General features: G+C 38.5%; 1 protein-coding gene across 7 annotated transcripts in view; it reads right to left on the bottom strand.

Moving 5' to 3' along the window:
* myo9aa (myosin IXAa) overlaps positions 1–21857 on the bottom strand; it is a 470016-nt gene extending 448159 nt beyond the window's left edge. For all 7 annotated transcript variants that reach the window (XM_039773456.1, XM_039773459.1, XM_039773460.1 and 4 more), the window contains exon 1: positions 21578–21857. The gene's annotated coding sequence lies outside the window, so the exon portion shown is untranslated. The remainder of the gene's footprint in view (positions 1–21577) is intronic.
* Positions 21858–21969: the final 112 nt, after the last annotated feature.

Consider the following 21969-nt stretch of genomic DNA (forward strand, 5'->3'; position numbering starts at 1 on the left):
ACCTGTGTCAAAAGATAGTTTTATATTTCTGGCCAAAAAGAACATTTGCTTCATATTTAGTCACTCTAGACTACTACATTTTACATGGATCTTTAATTTTTTTTTTCTTCTTAATATTGTTACCCAAAACAAATCCCCTGTATCTGAACTGAATATAACACATTAAACATGAATCCATCCATTCATCTACCCTCTGAACATGCTTTTTCCATTTAAGAGTTACAGGGAGGTGGCGCATATGCAGGGGCCATTCGGTGCAAGGCAGGAACCAAGACTAAACATGGTGTCAGATCACCGCAAGCATCATTGGCTCATACCACAGACATATTTAAAAACTCCAATCAGCCTTCCCGCAAGTCCTTCATGGATACAAGGAGAATGGAAAGCAATATAGCAAAGATTTGAGAAATCGTTTCATTTGTTACTATTTTGCTGTTCATGAATTAAACCAAAATGGGTCACATTTTTAGAAACAAAGACGTGTCATTTTCTAACCTGCTTACACAGACAGCAATTCACATCTGGGCATCAACATTTAGTGTCAACAGCAGTGCTTGGTGAGGACCTTCCCCCCCATGTGAATCCACATCCCTGGCCCTGAACAGTGCCTCAGAAAACGATGAGCAGGGGGAACAGTGGAGTAAAGTGCACACTCTACCTTTGAAATGGTTGAACATTAAAGCAATATTTTGCTTTGTGCTTTTTTTCTTCTTATAAAGACAAGGATACTCTGTTTTCCAAAATATGTGCAATTTCTAGATGTGGATCAACACTTACATGGTAACATTTTGGGCTTTAAAAAAAAAAAAGAAAAAAGTTTTAAGTCTTTTTTATTCACCTATGGACCAGTGTATCCATTAACGTCATTATAATCTGCAAGTACAGAAAAGGAATTTTTAAACTTTATTAAAAAAATGCTTTGCTTTTATGTGGAAAATTAATACATACCATGGATTGTGAATAATTAACTTTGATTTGAAAAAGAACAAATCTTTTAATGTCAGCAAAACTAAGGAGCTGGTCATAGACTTGAGTGAGAAAACCTACACTCTCATCTGCATAGGCAAGAATGCTTTAGAGAATGTCAGCAACTTTACATTTCTTGGAGTCGTTATCAGGGATGGTAGGCACAGCACATTTTGTCTGGTATCAAGAAGGCACAGCAATACCATTGCTCCTTCAGATGTCTGCAGAAAGTCTGGAGGTTTATAAATCTACACTCAAAAACTTCTATAGATACACACTGGTGTCTGTCTTTACTGGCTGCCTTACGTCCTGGTAAGGCAGCTGTTACAGTAAACACAGCCTGCCTCGAACACCACAGGCAGAGGAAATATCCATCCTCTGCCATAGACACATTTTTGCTAATGATGCAAATTTGGAAGTTTACTTATGTCACTATTAAGCAACCACAAACCACTAATCATACCAGTAAAGTTCAACAATAACTGAGAAAATACCTTTAACAATTAAAATTATACTATATTAAGCTACATTTAAATAAGGTCACAAAAAAATCATCACTTTAAAAAAGCACTACATATGAATTCCATATTGCTCAAAATATAAGAAAAACATTGTGAAAGAATGATCATAATGAAGAGAACTATAGGAAACCAAGGCTAACTGATACAAACACATAATTAGCTTGCAGCCAAAACAGCATGTAAAAACCACATCCTTCCAATCTAATTTCTCTTGCACTCAACAAATACAGAAGTGACCTGCTTCAGGCTGACAGCAGAAGGGAGTTCTTACTGAGGAAGAAGTGGGATCAAAATAAATATTCCCTGACAAGACATATCTGACAAGCTTTTCTGGCTAAAGAGACGACTCACCCATTTCTCTCAAAGCTGTACATTTACACCCCAGCAATTTGAACCTAGTGGCATCTGTCACAACAATTTCCCCTGTTTAAATGACATCTCTCCCCTCTACAAGAGATCTGTTGCATGTTGATTCGACTAAGCGTGCAGTCTGCTTGCTTCCTCAGCTCTGCACCACGTGCCTGTGGCTCATCCTCAGAGCAAAGGGAAGAGGCATGGCAGGAATTCAAACCCAGTCAGGGTGAGTCACTTTACACTGCACATTTGAAGACTGGGAGAGCCACTGAGAAGAAACATGTCTGAAATTCCAGGCCCTTCTTTAGGCGTGCTCACAAAGAAGAAAGCTAGTATTGAATGAACTGCCCTAACAATCAAGGTGACTGGGCAGCTAGCTTGGGAATCCTGCAATTCAGCCTTCGCAGGATGACACCTCCCTAACTTTTCTGTCATTGTCAAGACAGGGCCTTAAAAGGTATATTTGTCAAATGCATAACAGAATATTTACTTTTGTAAATGAAGACACCTGTCAAAAACTGCAAATACATAATGTGGGTAAATGAGCCACTGAAATGTATCCATGACTGAAAGGCACAAAGTGCAATAAAGGTAAAAGCACAAGTCAGGCTAAAATTGCAGAAATTTCTGTTCCTGTTGTGAAGTTCTCTATAAGCAAGTGAAAGACACAGGGCTTGGAAGCTCTAGCAGACACCTAGTTACAGAATAATGTGTAGTGACTTATGAAACGAAAAACTCACCAGCTTGAACTTGAGACTGAACAACTGTGCCCAGCCTATGCCATTCATACAGGAAAGGGAAAACCTTCACATGTACATTTTAGGAAAGTATCAATAATTTTTCAAAATATGTTTCAAATAGAGGCACAATAGTGCAGTGCTTAGCACGACTGTTTCACAGATCCTGAATCCTGGGTTTAAATCCTAAGCTTTGCCATTGTCCGTGTGGTGTCTGCATTGTTCTCTTCAGGTCTGTGTGGGTTTTCCTTCCGAGTGTGAATGGGCCCTGAAGTGGATTGGCATCTTCTAGAGGGTTGTTCCCTACTTTACCCCCAAAATTGCTGGGAAGGCTATGGGTGCCCAGTGACCATGGATATGGGCCTGGGAATGAAAGAATGACCAACTAACTGGCAGACATCTCAAATATTGTTATTTTCACTACAATTTTGGCTTCATTATGCACAGTATATCCAAAGGTTTAGCTGTGAAAAGATGACAGGGAGCACACTAATTCTTACCCCACCCAATTCTACCACGTGCCTATTCTTTTTTGTGGCATTACTCATAGTAGAGGATGAAGCCAGGTGGAAGATCTGGAAATGTCACAAATACTAATTGCATTGAGAGCAGTAATTATACTAAATATCTTCTGCATGTGTTGCAAAAAGTAACCGTGTTGTTTGATATGTGGATTTGTGTAAACTTTCGACATTCCAGAGATCTTTTGAAATGACATTGTAAAGGATGCAGTCATTGTACTCACATATCCATTTTATTCAACACAGAAGTGCTCCCTTATTTTTCTGCAGTACAGAATAAATAAATCTTTTGGCATATAAGCCCAACAAGGCATCAAAAAAGAAAGATGAAGAAAATTTAGAGGGTTGGCATTGTGTTCTAATGTCTTCTCTCCTCCTCCCTCTACAGAACAGAAGATTAATTGCCTTTCCCTTACTTACATCAATTCCGCTTTCCACCCTTCTGAACCCTCCCCTTCCTGTCTGGAACCCATGTGACCAGAAACACAGCCATCTTTTTTCAGTTCTGTATTAGAATTGCATCTGAAAAGAGGTTAAAAATTCTTTGCTAAATATTGCAAATATTTTTGTTTGCTTCACAATGCAAGAGGTCACAGTCATACCCCAAATATTTTTCAGCTTTGGTTTCTTCTCTTACTATATATATTACATAGATAAATAAATAGATAAATCAAATAGTCCAAAGTCCAGTGTCTATATCCGGGCATAATGTCATGCAGAGTCTATAAGAGGGCTGCAATGGCCGATGAACAAAAGCAACAACTAACATACAGAAATAGGGACATAAGGGCTAGCATATTAGGTGAACAGAGGTTCTTAAATGCAGAAAGTGATTGAAACAGTCAGACTTTCCATTGTACATTTTAATAAACAGGCATTTTACTATTCTAGTAAACCCATAAAGACAAAGAGCAATGATAATAACATCATGTAATTACAATACATGTCCAATTAAAAGCAGAAATTAATCAAGGCAAAATTACAGTCACTGCAACCCTTTGTGAATGAGTAGCTAGATGTTCAAACTTTTGCGTTACAATCTTAAATTATTAAATGCTATTTATATACCACGTGTGCTCAATCAGATTTGGTGTTATGATTTGGTGTTATCTACAAAAACAGAATTTGTGCTCTGGATTATGAGAATTTACCCTGAAACCCTATCTGAACCCAGCGCGGATTTGGGAAATAATTTGTAGTATAAATTAAACCTTTATGAAGAAGTCAAATTAATTGATAATTAATCATAAATTTCCATTGAAAGTTGGTTACTTTATTTGATGAGGATTAATCACCAAATGATACTGTACAATTATTTGCAAACAGTAGCAAACTCTTGATCAGCAGGGCTATGCTGTGCAATTGATCCAGCTTTATTGCAATTTAAAGCAAATCGAGGTACAAGAACATCTGTGACACTGCCACCTTTCATACATCAAGGTAATGTCATTAGCAGATGGTAACCAGTGCACACAATATCTTAAATAGCTTCTTTTATTCAAAATTTTACTAAGGAAGTTAAATACATTTAAATAACACAGAAAGTAGGCAATCACAATTGTGTGCTATATAAAAATATATATATCTTAAACCTGCTTAATCCAATTCAGGGTGGTAGGAGCCCTGAATGGAGCATAGGTCCTTTACACGGCCTACACAGACCCCAAAAAACACAAAAATGGTGTAATTCATGCTTAATACCACTCACCTAAGAACACCTGTAATACAGCTCCCTCATACAGATTTTTGAACAACACAACCTCACCAGAAATTGCCAATTACAGATCAACAGTAGCCATAAACTCGTCAACAGCTGGAAATGTGTGTCATTACCTCCCTAGTGTGAAGTAAAAGGAGTGTGGCATAATTAGGTAATTACATAGCAAACAGCCATCATTCTGAAAACAATCTTGGAGTAAAACCAGAGGGGGGGAAAAAACTGCAGGGCCCATATAGAATGACTACTGACAAAAGTAATCTAATCATTCTCATTGGGCTCCTTTAACTAAGTCTTGCTTTTACCAATACCTCACAAACAATAAAGCAAAATCAGTTTCATTTTCATTCGGCTATTTGGATTGCAAAATGCTCTCTCTCTTTAATCCTATCAAAGACTTATCCTTGATGTAATTGTTTACCATAGCCAATCATCAATCTGAGTGAACAGGAGCAAGGAACAATTTGAAAGTGATTGACAAATTAACCATCCTAAAAAAAAAAAAAACACCATAAACAAAAACACCTTCAATAATTACTAGAAATTAACATTACTCCACAGCTACACAACAATAAGAAATTATTACAATTTTAAACAACATATACCACTTTATACTTCACATTTGCATATCTAAAAGACAATAGAGGATGCCATTTGTTGCAGAAAATACATTTAACTTAAAAATGTCCTAGCCGATGTTATAGAGAAAGCATACATCTGTGGCATCAGATTCCAAATTCTATGGTATAGCTTCTTTACTTTGGGTGTTGTCTGATTTTGGGTCATGCAGAGTCATGATTCTCAAGTGTAATCAAGGGAGAATACGGGATGGCCGTCTGTGGCAATTCATGCACCCTGGGATGATTGTGGGTCTTGAAGACACAAAAATGGTGAAACTGAATTGTAAAATAAATAAACAAACACTACTCTGTGGCATTGGTTATACATACTAACATTTTTTTCTCCCTGATTCTGCATACCTAGTAATAATGGGCTCTGTAGTATACTAAATTAGTTACTGACACACTACACAACTGCACTTCCCATGTTCCAAGTTACTTTCACATTCCATTATTTTTCTTTGTTATCATCTGTACATTTCATGTATTAGACTTGATCAAAATTATGACTTTCAAATTTGCATTTCCTCACCTTTACTTAAGCCCATGTAACATTAGACAACTTTTCCAGCAATTTTCAGTTATAACCTTCATTTACATACTCTTAGCCAGTCAGCAGCACACTCCTGTGAAAACAATCGCCTAGAGTGACATACCTAACAATCGAGACAAACTAGTCTGCAACTACCTACAATAAAATAAAAGCTATACAAGTTTCACGGTAGTCAGAGGGGCGAGCTGAATATACAGGAAAGCTAACAACCAGTGAATTCTTATCCGGATGAGAAATAAGGCATGTTTTGAACCTCTTACGTAGAAGAGAAGCTTGTCTGTCTAATGTCTCATGTTTTATATACTAAAACAGAACCAAAAAAAAAAAAAAGCCAAGACTGCAGCTATTAACCCTTTTCACAACAGCGGTACAGTACATGCTTCATCAGACAGCACTAGAGTTGTAAAACTCACAAACAAAAGAGAAGCTTGGCTGTCTGATGTCTCATAATTTAAATAACAGAATGGAAAAAATAAATTAAGGATAGAGATTGCTGCTGAACTTGCTGCTGTTGTTAACCCTTCTTACAGCACTGACTCAATCAGGTAACATGTAATTGGCTACGAAAAAAGGGGGTAAGCACAGCTGTGCTGGAGGATTGGTGCTCAGTCAGGAAATGTGACACGGGCTGTGATTTTCAATCACATAATTTGACACGTTGTAGCAAAGAGATCCAAAACTTCAGTCTGCAAATCGGACATGCCCCATGACAAAAAGTCATGAAAAAGGACTTTGACTTTACAAAGCATGATCATCATTCACTGCCAAAAGTCCTATGATATGAACACTGTTGCAAACACTAGCCATTGTCCTCTATTCAGGAACTCTTCACTTCTCTTCTGTAACTCGTTTCAAAACTGTAGCCAGACTAATGCTAACTTGGCTATGCTGACCACTGCCTTAAGTTGCTTTAATACAAATGTCTGCTAAATGATTCAATGTCAATGTAAATCAGCAGCTGTCCTATGGAGATGTCTTGGCTTGACTGCATTTTACAACAATATCCACCTTATCAGAATATGGATCCCAACATTTAAAAATTTTGTTACAAATTTCCATTTTCTAATGTCTTTGCCATCAATGAACTACAAAACGACAGGAACGTTAGAGGTTACAATAATAATTTGAAAAATAAAAAGACAGTAGATCTTCTACCAGGAAACTTTGACCACAAAATTTCACACCACACAGGATGTGGCTCAGGAAACTTCTTTCATCTTCACCCATCACTGAAATATGACGAGTGCCACTGTCTTGTGCTGAAGGTATTAAATTTTAAAAAGCCACCAAACAGGCCAAACATATATTCCTTTCAGTTTGAGGAAAAGAAGCCAACAAGGGACCATCCCTACCTGGAAAACTGACTTGGTTATAAAGCACTCTTAGTGGAAAGAAAAGGTATATAGAAAAATGCTTAACTGAATTGGCAGTCTCATGACATTCAAAATAACCTTGCACGCAGTGCTTAATGTCTCTACAACACAGATCCAGAGTCCTGTGCTTAAATCATGCAGCGTATGGCATTTGTATGTTAATTCCACGTTACTACAGGCATTCACACCTTAAAGTAAATAGTAAATTGGACAGAGAATCTCCAGATGTGTTGTTTCATGATGAGCACTTTATAGCCAAGAGATCTTTCCTACAAAACAGGTGGATATGAGACTCACAATTAATGCAATATTGAAATCTGTATTGCCATAGATGACATTGCCAGGGTGGGGATCACAATGATCTAATGCAAATAGGCCCGTCACCCACAAACACTGATGAAGGTGTGGATCACACAAAAACATACAAACAGACCAACACAAATCAATTTTCTAAACTGAAGCAAACATTACAACTGTCAAGTTTAACACAATATATTGCCAACCACCCACACTTGCACATGCATAAGTGTGATGAAAATCAAAATTACAAAGCAATGGTATTACCTTTACACCATGAATTTCCCCGACCAGCAATGCAGAAGCACTCTTCCATTTCATTAGCACCAGATGAAATGATGAGTACCACTCCAATGCTTATTTGTATTTGTCTGGCTATGCTATACCACCACCTTCAGAAACACCACCACCATGCAATTAACTTGGTGGAGAAGAATTAGACATACTCTTGATATGCCTCATTGTTATGCCTTTTTGCTTTGCATTAATGCCTATGCCAAGGGATAATTTAGCAAAATTAAAAAAAAAACAACAACAAGCTGTAATTGCCTAACTTGCTTAATCCACATCAGGGTCATGGGATGGGGTGGGGGAGACGTGGAGGCTAGAGCCTACCCCAGCTAGCATAGGGCACAAGGCAGAAACAAACCCAAGACAGGGCAAATACACACACACTGGCCAATTTAGCATGCCAATTCACCTAACAAGCATGTCTTTGGACATTGGGAGGAAACCAGAGCACTTGCAGTCACTGCAAGAACATGCATACTCTATGTAGGGACGACCTGGTCCACCAAAAACTTCCTTGGACAAACGTTCACCTTCAACACAATTCCCATGTTTTTAATTTTACCAACATCCAAGTTACATTACCAGTAACGTAAAGTTGAAGCCAGTGCTGGTGCTAGGTTATTTTGTGCCCTAGGCCAAGCTTATTAGTATGCCATCCGAATGTTTGATGGCTAGCATGTGCAGCCGAGTTTTCACCCCTTCTGATATGCACCCTAGGTGAATACCTGATTCGCCATAATGGTGGGGGCGGCCCTGGTTATAGCCCAGCCATACTAAGAATAAAAGTATTTGAATAAGTGAGCATGGTAGTTAGGACAACACTTCTGAGGTCTGTGTTTCTTTACTTACCCACCTGAAAATTTAAAACCTTTGTCTTTAGAAGAGCAATATTCAAGTGTTTCCAAGAATTTAGGTTAACTGGCAATCGAGTGCAGGTGTGAATGCAAGTATTTCAGCATTCGACTACCTCCCTGTCCAGGACTAATGAGATAGGCACTGGCAACCCATGACTCTGAACTGGCTATGTGGGTTTGAGAACATTATTTTACAGTTTTGGTGGGCATGCGTTCAGTGTCTCTAGAAATCATGCTCACCTAAAACAAGTGTTCTTTAGCAGGCCATCTTTCCTGTTGTTGTGTTCCTCTTTAAAAATATGCTGTCACTGCAACTGAAAAAGTATTGCCAAGAATCACAAGATCAGTCCTACATGCAATCACACCTAAAAAACAACTCAAAGTCTCCAGTGCTAATCCAGGCTAGAACTGCAAGGTAAGACAAAAGTAATCCTTTAAACCCTGTTACAGACTTTTGCTGTTGCCACTTTCTGCATTTGGAAAGGAGATTTTCACAACCAAATTGACTTTTTAATTTCAGAATTCATTTATTCCATAAAACTAAAAATTACAGGTGCTAGAGCCCATTCTTCAAGCAAACAACAATTTGGGGACATGGCACCAGCCCACTGCAGGGCACATTCACTTATACATCCACACTTATTCTCATTACAGCCAACAGATAGTAAGCACTCAACCTAACCTACACATCCTTGAGAAGTAGGAAATTAATTTGGAAAAATGTCTTGTGCCCTATGACATTCTACCAGTGTCTATGCATTTAGTATGATGTAATTGGCCTTATTATTGTGCTTCATACATCCACCTTTGCAGAATAATGCTATGTCTCATTTTAAGTGGGAAGGTGGAATTTCCAAGTTCCTAGGTAGAATTTCCAACTGGAATGCCCCTTTAAGTCAGATTTCCAACTCGGACATTTAGAGCTGGTCTGTCAAGTCCAAGTTTGTTTGACTTCAGATCATTACAGCAATCCAAAAATCAGCCGTAGCATTATACTCGTCTTTTGGTATGTCTGTCTATTTGTGTCTTGTTAACTCAGTCATACACACAGTATTGTTCAATTTCAATCAGTGGACATTCTGCTACAGTGTTTGGATACATGAAATACTGCTAACACATGGTTATCAACTGCTATGTATTCTAATGGACCAAGCACAACAATGATTTTCCTGGACATGTCCATATTGGTTTTACTGGAATGTGATCAACTTAAGTGTGATGTTATTCTCAGCTTCTACATTCAACTTTCAAAGTAAATGGAACACAGAATAAATTTTACCAGAGCTCTAAAGTGGAAAAAATAAAGCTAAAACTTATTTTCCCATGATGATTTGTCATAAAACATGTGAGATACTGTCACTCAAAAGCCTATAAATGGCCAGACTACACTAAAGGGCTGAAAGCAGTAAGCATGTTGAGCTTATTTGTGGAACTGCTTCTTTATGTATCTCAATGTGATAACACAACAATGTACTGGAACCCAAAGTTAATGCATACCTACAGACTAACAGTTCAGTGTGCCAAATTGAAAAAGTACTTTCCACTTCACTTAATAAATAGTGCAAATGATGAGATCCATGAAGCAAAGCAGAGAACACAAATAAACCACTGTGAGCCTCTAACTCAAAAGCAATCATAGCATTAAACAAAACAGATGGCCACTGCAACCTCCTGATGTCAGAGTGAGATGCATGGGGGATAGTTTCACATTAGGCAAGGTGCATATACAGTTAGTCATGTCCCGATTTACAGCCGACTGAGTTGAGGTCATTTGAACATGTGGCCAATGTTCCCTCCAATTTTTTTTTCTGATAAGTGGGTGTGAATAATACATGAGCTAGTACTTTCCTTTTATGACCGATTTCTTCAATCCCACTATGCTATGTGATTTTTCTCCCATGTAGTATTGATTGATCTCCATGAAGCACCAACAAATAAACCAACTGTTCCCCATGATGTAATGGCACCCCGAAGCACCAACATGTGAATGATTCATGTAGCCCTATTAAGTATTGATTGATCACACCAACACATGGACGATGAGCAGTTCTCCCATGAAGCTTTGAGAGCACAGCTGCGAGGTGGTGGAGGGGAGTGAGCGGCACAGTAACAGCTGAGCAGCAGTTCAAAGTGCTAGGCCACCAAGATTTAAATATCGGTTTGTCCGATTATGTATCGGCAGTTAAAGTATGCATATCGGTGACCCACACAAGACTCACTGCACTTCAACTGCAATGAATTGTACACTGTGTGACCAACATACAGCCATGTGGCCAGTACCAAATGGTGCCATAACTCAACATGACTGTATTCTGTTTTATTGTCATGTGCCTTCTTGAAAGCATGAAATTATAATACCTGCAATTTTTTGTAAACTGGAGTTGTTCTCATATGGCTGGCTTCCATCTCTGACACACAATTGCCTCGATTACAAGCATTTGGTGTTCAGCTCACTAAATGGCTACCTCTTGTCTGTGAGGAGTGTCTTGTACTTGCTGAAGCTCCTCTCACAGTCAACAGAGTTGACTGGTAAGCAGTGATGGTGCTAGGTTGTTTTGTGCCCTACGCCAAGCTAAGTAGCGTGCCAACCGAGTGGTCAGTAGCTAATCCTTGTGGCCAGCTCACCTTACGATCTATACCTTGGGCGAATACATAATTCTCCTTAATGATGGCACCGGCCCTGCTGGAAAGAATACTTAAGGCAATGGTGTCTTTGCAACGCTTGGAAATCACGGTCTTGTACAATTCAAATAATCAACAACCTCCACAGCAGGAAAGGAGCCATCATTTGATATTATGGATCAGGGCCATTGCTTATCTGGAATATAATACCTATGATTTTGTTTTCCCTTAAATTTTTCAGTTACAATTGAGTTCCTTAGTTGCTTGAACATTGCTTGGGTGCCTAATGCTAGCTGCTTTGACATTTGATCTACATTATTCTCATGCGACGAAAGCCCTGCATGCCACGACACCCAGTATATGTTTCTATGCAGTAGTGTGCTGGGGAAATGGTATTAGTGCATTTGATGCCAATAGACTCATTAAAAAGGCTAGTTCAAATTTGGGAGTCTGGCAGGACTCACTGGAGGAAGTGGTAGAACAGACGGTCACTCAGGAAGTTGCTTACTATCCTGGACAATGACCCTCACCCCCGTATGAGGTTTTGGCTAAACAGAGGAGCACATTTAGTAACAGACTGAGACAACTGCATTGCTTCAAGGAGCACTGTGAGGTTATTTCACATCCAGCCATCAGGGCCTATAATGTATCGCCCCTCAACAGATGTGGTTCTGTTCCCTGCGAGTTGAATGGTAATGAGTTGGTCTAGCAGACATCTTAACAGACAATAATGCAACATGCAGAGTTACTGACAATCATGTACTGTGAAATTGTAACTGATAAGTATATGAAATTCAAATCACTTTACACTTAGTAAATACCTACACTTTGTTAAACTACCTATGAATAAGCCTTGCTTTGTGTATCCGTACCTTGCTAGCATACTTAACATTATGATCATTCTTGTTGTATGTATATTAGTACTTTTTGTGTTGACTGCTGTAACCTTGCAAATTCCTTCAGGATTAATAAGGTTTCTATCACACACACACATAAAAAGAGACTGAAGCATGACAGGATCCCTGCAAAAGGTACCATTCTCAAAAAAAAGACAAAAATGAACATATCAGGATGATAAATTCAGATTATTCAAAATAGTTCAGATAATTTGCAATAATGTTTTCTAGAATTTCCATATTCTACACATTTTTTGACTTTTGTCTGAAATTGTATGCTTCAATTCTAGGATTCTGTTCATGCTCTCTGCTTCATTACTGAAATCTCTGTGCCCTAATTAAAAGGGCCAAATAGGCAGCAGACAAAAAAAGGAAAAATAACATCCAAAATCATTGGGATACCAGTATCATTCTGTTCAGTGAAGCAAAACATAACTCTGCGAGTACCGCCGAGTATTTTGTAAATTACAGGGGAGTTGATCTAAGTCATCATAAACTGAACATTTCAGCATGCTAAATATAACACCTTATACACTTTCAGAATACGCCTATTTGCTCACTGCCGACAAGAATACAACGTTCACTCCATGCAAAAAGACACTGTGTCTGAAACATCACTTGATTGTTTACCAATATGCCATCAATGAGGTAACACTTTGTACTGTAAAATGCTCCCAATGGGGCCTACTAGGAATCTAGAACAAACATGTCAGAAACTGAAAATATACAAAACATATACATTAGAAAAACACGGTATGTTTGACAGGTCAGGATAAAAGGCAACATGCAGAAATAAAACAAAAACCCTTTGAAGATTTCCGTCTTGTCAAACATCAAAAACCCTGATGAGTTTTCAGAAACAGTGTAAACTTTAGAAACATTCTGCCACAATTGTTTCTGCTTGTGGGCGACAGCTTGCCCGTTTACCCACACATAACTATCTCCATCTCACTTGTCCTCTGTTTTAGTCACCTTATTCCTGCTTTAAAGCTCTTGCTGTTACCACTAGCTCAATGAGTCACTCATAGAGTACTCACTTACTTTCCATTTTCAGGTTAACTTCAGGGCACCCTAGAATCACATATTAAATATGCCTTCTTGAAACCCATAATTTGTAAGCATTCCCTTTGGCAGGTATTAGTCACAGAATAAGGCACTCAGACCTATCAGTGCTACTCCTTTCTAACTAATTCAAGATCCCAGAATTTTCCTTCAGAAACTCCCTCCTGCTAACCACTATAGGGGATGAGAGATGAAGGCAGTCTTCACAAAGGCATTTAACTGACCCTGACTTTCTGACCCTTCTTTCAGTTTAATCTCTGTCCAGATGCCCAGGAAGATTTGTGTTTGTACCAAAAATGATGGTATTTGTTCTGGGTTTTCTTCTAGAAATTTTTATATGTTATTCTGGTGTATTCTCTTTTAATCTGTTTCATTGCTTTGTATATTCTGCATTTATCTTTACTTAGCGTTTTACGTATATATACAGTATTATGTGTTGTTTCCAATGTTGTGTATATATATATATATATATATATATATATATATATATATATATATATATGCCCTATTGTTCAGTCTGAGTTTCTGTGAAGTGTTTTGTACATGGGAAAAGGTGTTATATAAACAAAATGTATTATTATTATTAACATTGTCCAATTATATCTTCCTGGTAGACTACTCAGGCTAGAATCTAGAGAAGGAAACATGTCGGTCGGTAAGGACCGCATTCCTGCCAAATCACCAAGTGCTATTCTTCTAAAGAACAGCATCTGTCTCTTTCCTGTGTCAACAGGCTTTTTCCTTTCTCCCATCTGATGCATACTGTAGTCAGCTACCTTCTAGGTGATCACCCTCTTGCATTATTATTTTAACCATAATTTTCTGTAGCATGTGAAATCATGAAGGAAATAGTGTACTATCAAATTTCAAAAATTCAAAATGTCTTACAGTATTTGCTACTTAAAACTGCCTCAAGACTAAAAAGGTAGTTGAATATACTACAAACTGTGTTTCAAATACAATTACTATTTAATAAAATAGTTTTTGTACCATTGTAAAATACTGCTTGTGGATATTTTCTCAATATGAAAAGCACTGCAGCAATGTACCAAATGCCACCCAGATGAATCCATTTCACCCACAACCTGCACAATCAAAACCAATAATGAGGCTGTAAATCCAAAATTTCACGGTCAGTAAGCAAAAGAATGACATTAGAAAGAGTTATTCTTAATTGCCAAAAACTGTCTTCACTCGTTACAGCTTACATTAAGACTAATCAGCCATGAAAGCATAGGTTGTCTGGTTTCTAGGAAGATAAAAAATCTGACAACTCACTAAATGGTCAATGCCAAGACAAATCACTTCAAAAAGTATTTCTTAGATGCTTCAGCACAAGTAAAAGAATCATATGCAGGTAAAATATTGGCAATGTTAGGTCATCAACATACAGAATCCAATGGGCAAATACTGTATAATCTTAGCAATAATCCTAGAATACAAACTAGCTTAGCTTTATTTAAAAAAAAAGTTGGTTCCAGACATAAAGGAAGGTACCAAAGGTGACTTTTGACCTTGACTTAAAACAAACATTTACGTCAACTCCTCAATTAGATTCATGTTATTAAAGGTAAGCAATGACTTTTTTTTTTTTTTTAATGAAGTAGAGTACTCTTTTATGCAGGGGCTTTGAAAAAGTTGCAGTGAAGGAAAAACCAGCCATTTTCATTAAAAAAAAACAAAAGAAAGATTATACCAGTTACATCACTGGTCTAGTAGAAAAACTCATATCCCAAGAATCAATGCAGCAGCACATATGACCAAGCCACTCCTCCAAACTACCAGGCAGTAGCCGACTTGCATTTACATAATCAGAACTGGCATTATCATCTGAAACACATTTCTTGAAAACCTGGCCAAATCCAGCAACCCGTTTTCCTTTACAGAGTTGCTGGAGGTGGAAAAAACTTGTTCGATTTTGATATGAGAGTGAAACCCTATATGAGCACAATGATACTCATTTTCAATGCAACAACTGCAGCCTGTGTTAATGTGAAATGCAACAAAAAAACCCGAACACAGGGGTCTGCTGGAGCCATTCCCAGCCAACACAGGGCACAAGGCAGGAACTAATCCTGGGCAGGGTGCCAACCCACCACAGGACACACACAAACACACCCACACACCAAGCACACACTAGGGCCAATTTAGAATCGCCAATCCACCTAACCGGCATGTCTTTGGACTGTGGGAGGAAACCGGAGCACCCAGAGGAAACCCACCACTTAGAAATTGCAAAATGAAAATATATTCCTATTCAAACCTTGGACCCCACTGCTACCTGTATGAAGTACTGTATGCATGTTCTCCCTGCCTCCACATAAGTTTTCACCCTAACTTCTAAAAAATAAAACACATGCATGTGATTGGTAATAGGCAACTGTAAATTCACTCAGTAAGAGGAAGTGTAAAACTGAGTGTGCCCTGGACTCCCATTATGCCCAGTGTTGACTCTGTATCTTGTGCCCAATGTAGTGGGTTAGCCACTGTATCCATGGAGGTTGGCAGTAAAGTACTACAATGTTTGGCACAATATATTATCAATAAGATGGTTAAAAGTACTATTTTTTCTTTCTGCCAGGTATTGTTGTAAGAATCTATGAAACAGCACAGGCGTTTGCAGTGCACCATCTGCGATAATGCAGACACAATACATTATATTAGTGCTTCCATAACAAAATGCATTCCTTCTGTATTCAGCAGATGGCATATTGCAAATATTAGCACTGCCAAAGATTCCGATGCCAAATGCTATGTCCACATGCGAGTCAAATGCCTTGGTTCATTGTGGTTTTCAGAGTGTTACAGAGAGCAGCTTAATATAATACATACTTTGTAAGCATTGCTATATTAAAAGCCCAAACAAAAGCACTTGCAGGCTGATGTATACCAAATTTACAATTTACAGACTAATGTCTTTACTAAAAAAGCAAAGAAGAAATAAACTGCCCCTGCAGTCACTCATCATATTTGGCTACAGTAGTCAAAAGTTCCTACTTCTGTCCTAGTTGACCAGATTTAATCTAGATTAGGAGCAATGACGGCCTGTGAGCAAAAGAAAAAAAGTAACTAATGTCCTTAAAAATAACAAAAAACTTAACACACTCTTTCAAATATTACATTTTGTTACTTAAAAAATGAAATATAAAAGACTGAGAATGTCAGTTAAAAACCTGGAAAATGAATAGCATGAACAAGTGATTTGTGCTGTTTTTAATTTAGGCTATACATTTGCAAAAGGGTGTGAAAACTTCTGTAGGCATGGACACCACTTTTGGCAACCAATTACTGATGTTGAGTAGACAGTTAACAGTACTATCAAATACCAAAAACTGGTTGTTTAAAAAAAACAGTGATGCTTCATTTTTTAACAGAAATAAAAAAAAGATTTTTTCTGGAAGCATCTAAAATACACAAGTGCATGCATTGATTTAATTACTAAAGAACTGAAATTTATTAACATTAACAAAATTTAGTAAAATAATTATGAGTTCCGCATGTAAATGAGGATCTTAATTTAACATTACCTTATGTCTTTTCGGAAACAAAATATCAAGACCGACTACAAAGCATCTCAAAGCAGAGCTTAAGGACAAGTTATACTTCAAATGTTCATTTTCATAGCCCCCTGCATCCAGGTAATAACAAATTGAACTGGTCTGCTCAGCTCTCATGAAATTCCTTGCAAACTACAGTATTGTTCACATTCTTCATATTAAAAATCACAGACTTGAAACTACTCATTGCACGCCCAACCATTGCACACATCTATTATGACAAACTGTAGACTCGGATCTTGCTTGTGTTCTTCATACCCAACTAGATAGATAGATAGATAGATAGATAGATAGATAGATAAGATAGATAAGATAGATAAGATAGATAAGATAGATAAGATAGATACTTTATTAATCCCAAGGGGATTACTGAGTCCTTGACTTTAATACTGTGTCAGCTTCCTGTAAAGTCGAGCCTTATTCATATTTAATTTTTGAAAAGCTGCAATGTTAAGATTTGCTTGTGTGTACGCGGGTTTTTTTTTTGTTTTAGGACCTAAACTGTTCATTATTAAAGAAACAAACAAGGATGAAGTTTCAACTTGAGCATTGCCCAAATTTTTCTACTAAACTGCAAAGTTTTCCTTCTTTAACTAAATTGCTGTTAAATTGTGACAGTATATTTTATACCAAATTAAGCATTTGCCTTCAGTTTTATAATTAAATGTACATTTAAGCCTAGCACAAAGGAAACTTAACCCTTGCCTACTGTATATGGTTTAAAATGAACTGCAAGTTAAGCCACGTTTGCTGTATATCTTTTATAACTTGACTACAAAGTTTCACTTTGCCCATGCCTTCTCTACTTAGCTGTAAAGATAAACCTTACACATGTCTTATAAACTCAACTACAAAGTAAAGCCTTGTCCACGTCCTTTATACTGAGCTTAGGATGTGAGCATTGGCTGTGCCTTTAATGTGGAACCGCACAGTTAGGCTTTACCATGTCCTCTGCACTAAACAGGTGGTTTAGCTGTCTATACATCTCTACAAAACTGTATCTTCACCCATGTCCATTAAACTGAACTGTAAAGTTACACCTTGCCCATGTCCTTTATATTAATCTTGCAACTTAAGCTGTGTGTTTTATACTGAACTGCACAGTTAATCCATATTCAAATCCTTTCCTCAAAACTGCAGATTGCAGTCTCATCCATGTCCTCGATATTTGACTGTAAAGTTACGTCTTGTCCATGTCCTTTATACCGAGGTTTGAGTTAAGCCTTGGCTATGTTGTCTATTTCAAATTGCACAGTTAGTCCTTGCCCCAGATTCTCACCGATAATCTGTAAACCTGAGTGTTGTCCATGTCCTTTACACCAGTGTTTTTAAACTATAGGTCATGACCCAAATGTCTGTGATAGGTCATAACACGATTGTGTAGTGAAATTAGTCAAGTTAGCCCAAGCAAGAATTCTGAGTGAGTAAAACAGTGTTGTCTATTTAGCAAAACATTCATTGTAGTAGTAGGCAGAACAAAGCCATTGATGCATCACAGGGAGCTTTTCTTTGTATAGTATGGCAACATAAGTATTCCCGAAGACACCTCCCTTCTCACTTACATTGAAACAATCAACTTAGATGTCTGACGAGGAAAGACACGTACAAGAAAAGGGACAGAGAGGTGGAATGAACACTGACAAGCTTGAGAAGGGAATTGAGCCATGTTGCTAATTTGAAAATCGCAACAAAAGTAACGAGTGCAGCAGAAGAATATGACATTTTCAGGGCGTTGTGGAGGATGCCTAAATAGGGTTGGATTCTAAAGCGCAGTGGCAGTGTTATATGCTAAATGCAGTTACAATGGCCATGAACAGCTGATCAGTATATCATCGCAGGTTTGCCGCTACAGCACACATTGAACCTAAATCTGTAACAGGGATGCAAAAAAGGTTTTGCATTAAATGTAATGTGAAGAGAATGTTTTTTGGACCACTGAGAACATAAGAATACCAGAAAATATCAAAGGGCTGTAAAACAGAGCATTTAGTGTTCTGCACAATGTCAGACTAGACTGTTCACCAAATTTCTGAAGATTCAACTCATCATGCCCATAGAACACTGATAGCCCCTACATTTCTTTGTAATAATTTATCTATGGAACTCAATATTTTTTTTTTAAAAAAAGTTTATTGAATTGTTCAGTAAACACCAGTATGTTGAAATCTTTGTAAACTCACTAAGAAGAATGTAGTGTTAATGGTAGAGCTAATTTCTAAAACTTTATTTAACGAAAATGACACTATACATAAATTTCATCAATTTATTATTATAGACTACTTTATTCCTTATCTGGCAGCACACATCTAAAGTCAATGTCACAATATGCAATTTCTAGTTCTTAGGTATGTCAGACTAGCCAACAGCAGATCTCATCACCAGACCATGTGAATTTAAACGATTGAAAATTGCTGGGCATGTCACATTTACTGGCCGAGTACTGACCTTCCAGCACAGTCATGCTCACCCATTTTTCTGACAGCCAATGTGCTGCCTGATGTATTAAGGATTAACAGTTATGGACAGCATGGCTGTAATCTTTTCCTTTTTTTTCTTTCTATTGTGGTATGCAAAATATGAGACTCAAGACAGACAAGCTTCTCTTCTGTTTGTGAGGTCCAAAACACCTACATTTCTTATTCTTTGTCACTGTATAATACTGTATGCATTGCACTTCTAGATGAGCATTCATTGGTGGTCCATGTTCATTCAAAAGCCCGTCCCATGACTAAAGACAATTTTAAACCTGCTTAATTTTGGCGCAGTGAGTTGTGAACTAGCTGGAGTGAGTCACTAGGTATGTTACATTAAGCAACTGGATTTCATGGGAGTGCGCTGTCAACTGCCTCCAGCTCACCGACATTATGTAAATGAAGGTCACATCTGAAAATCAGCTTGCATGTGACATGGCCTTTAGTTACATGATCATTCATGTTCTCCTTTTAAAAATCAATACATCCTTATACCTCAAATGTTATAAGGAATTTATTTCTCTCAGCTCTACTAAACTGTACACTAAGCATTAACACTGGAACTGCTATACCTCTGGAAACTTTCCCTGTTTTGGATAATAATTTATTAACAAAATATTTGCTTTTCACTTTTAGTAATATTCATGTGAGAAAAAATTTGAACGGAAATGTTCCCTTTAAAAAAGAATTTAAAAAAACCTATATGACCATTGTTCCTTATCAATTTTAGCTGTGATTATGGTAATGGACTTCTTCTTTGATCCTAGTATGGTAATGATTATCTTGTTTGGATTCTCAGATTAAAAAGTTTAAGAAACCCTGGTTGAGTCTTGCCCATGTCATCCATTCTAGAACCCCGTGCCTCAAAGCTGTTTCCCCAGAGGACATGTAAAATTGTCAATTTGCTCACACCCTTAACTAATCTAACTGCTAACTTGACTGCTGTTGGTGCCTACTGTACATGTGCTTCATTCTTTTCCCCCAATTCTGCGTCGGACTTGCGGCTTACTCATGTCCTTGTTTTACATCACTATGGCCTGGCATTTGAAACAATCTCTCTCCACCAGTCTTTCTCAGCAAATCACTGAATGAGAACCCCAGTGTCTGGATGGCTTTGTTACTGCGATGTGCTCTCTGTGACAGATGCTGTACCAGCAGCGGAGGGCCTAACAGGGGGGCACCGTGGTCCAGCGGTGGGCCTAACAGGGGGGTACCGTGGTGACCCTGTGCTAATAAAACCACCTTTCCTCTTCAGGCCCTCTTAAAAAACAAGCACTGCTGTCTTTATATGCGGTCTTAGATCCAAAACTGATCAACAGAGCACATTATGCGAACTGCACGACTCAACCTTGTCCACGTTCTAGAAAAAAAAACTGAGACTGTAATCAATAATAATGAAGAGCGCTGGCGTAAGTAGAGCAGCAGTCGAATGGTCCCCATAATACGGGTGGCTAAGCAAATCAGGACAGCGGGGCAGCAGTTAGAAAGGCTGTGTTGAATGCGTTTAGCACAAACAAGGAAAGCTGTTAAAAGGCAGAACAATGCAGCGACACTGCGGTGGCTGATCGAATAGGCGAAGTGCTGTTACCCGCACCTCCAATCACTGCGCGCACGCGCACCCGAACCCGTACCCGCACCGGGGACCGTTGCTGCGATCTCATTACACGTCGAGCTGCGGTGTTGGAGCCCCTCATGCCAAGCGCTATGTGACGCTTTCCACCGGTGCTCAGTATCAGTTGATGCATCTCCGCACAAAGACAGGGAGCTGCTGAAGTAGTGGCGCCGGACGAACTCTGTCACCGATGCCTGCCTGACACGGGCATTTCCCCCGAATGAGCTATGTACTGTTGTCATTAATTCAAGAGGTTCCTCTAAACGTAATGAACGGTCGTGAAGAATAACGAATAAACCCGATGCCCCGTGTCCAATTATCGGAGCGCACTATATGCTCTCCTCTGTTGTCGATACGCTAAAGTTCAAGACGAGAACGCCTCGTGGGTGAAGTGAATAATAAAAGAGTCGCCAGTGAACAGGCCACCCACAAACACGCGAGTAAAAGCCGAAAACATCATCCAGATAACACATTCCTTTGACAACTGAATCCGTCGCAACACCTAGAAAAGCAGAGTGGCACAAACAACAAAAACGTGAAAAAAAAATCTTACCTCTTCAATCGTGCTCTCACAGACTGGTGCGCGCTCCCGACAGCGCTCAAGTCCTTCGGCTGAGAGGCGCGCTGCGCCTGCCACTATCCAAAAGAGAAAAGTCTTACATAAAAATCCCAACTGAATGCGAGTCCAAACGGTGAATCGTACTTCTCTGTGGAGGGAGGGGGTTGGCTCCAGTTAGTACTGCACGATTTCTTGTTCACCTCCCTGTCACCACTCGCAGATTTACATGTTTAAATTCCCTTTTAAAAGAAGAAAAACCTGTCTTGACTCTCTCGCCTCCCATATATTCCACCCGCCTGTAACAGCCTGGCGCGCGTTCTTGTGCTAATCAGTGCAGTAACTTCCTCGCACTCATAAATGGTGCGCGCTCCCGCCAGGCACAAGAG

This window comes from Polypterus senegalus, chromosome 12 (genome assembly GCF_016835505.1).
Source record: "Polypterus senegalus isolate Bchr_013 chromosome 12, ASM1683550v1, whole genome shotgun sequence".
In the NCBI taxonomy this organism is placed as follows: domain Eukaryota; kingdom Metazoa; phylum Chordata; class Cladistia; order Polypteriformes; family Polypteridae; genus Polypterus; species Polypterus senegalus.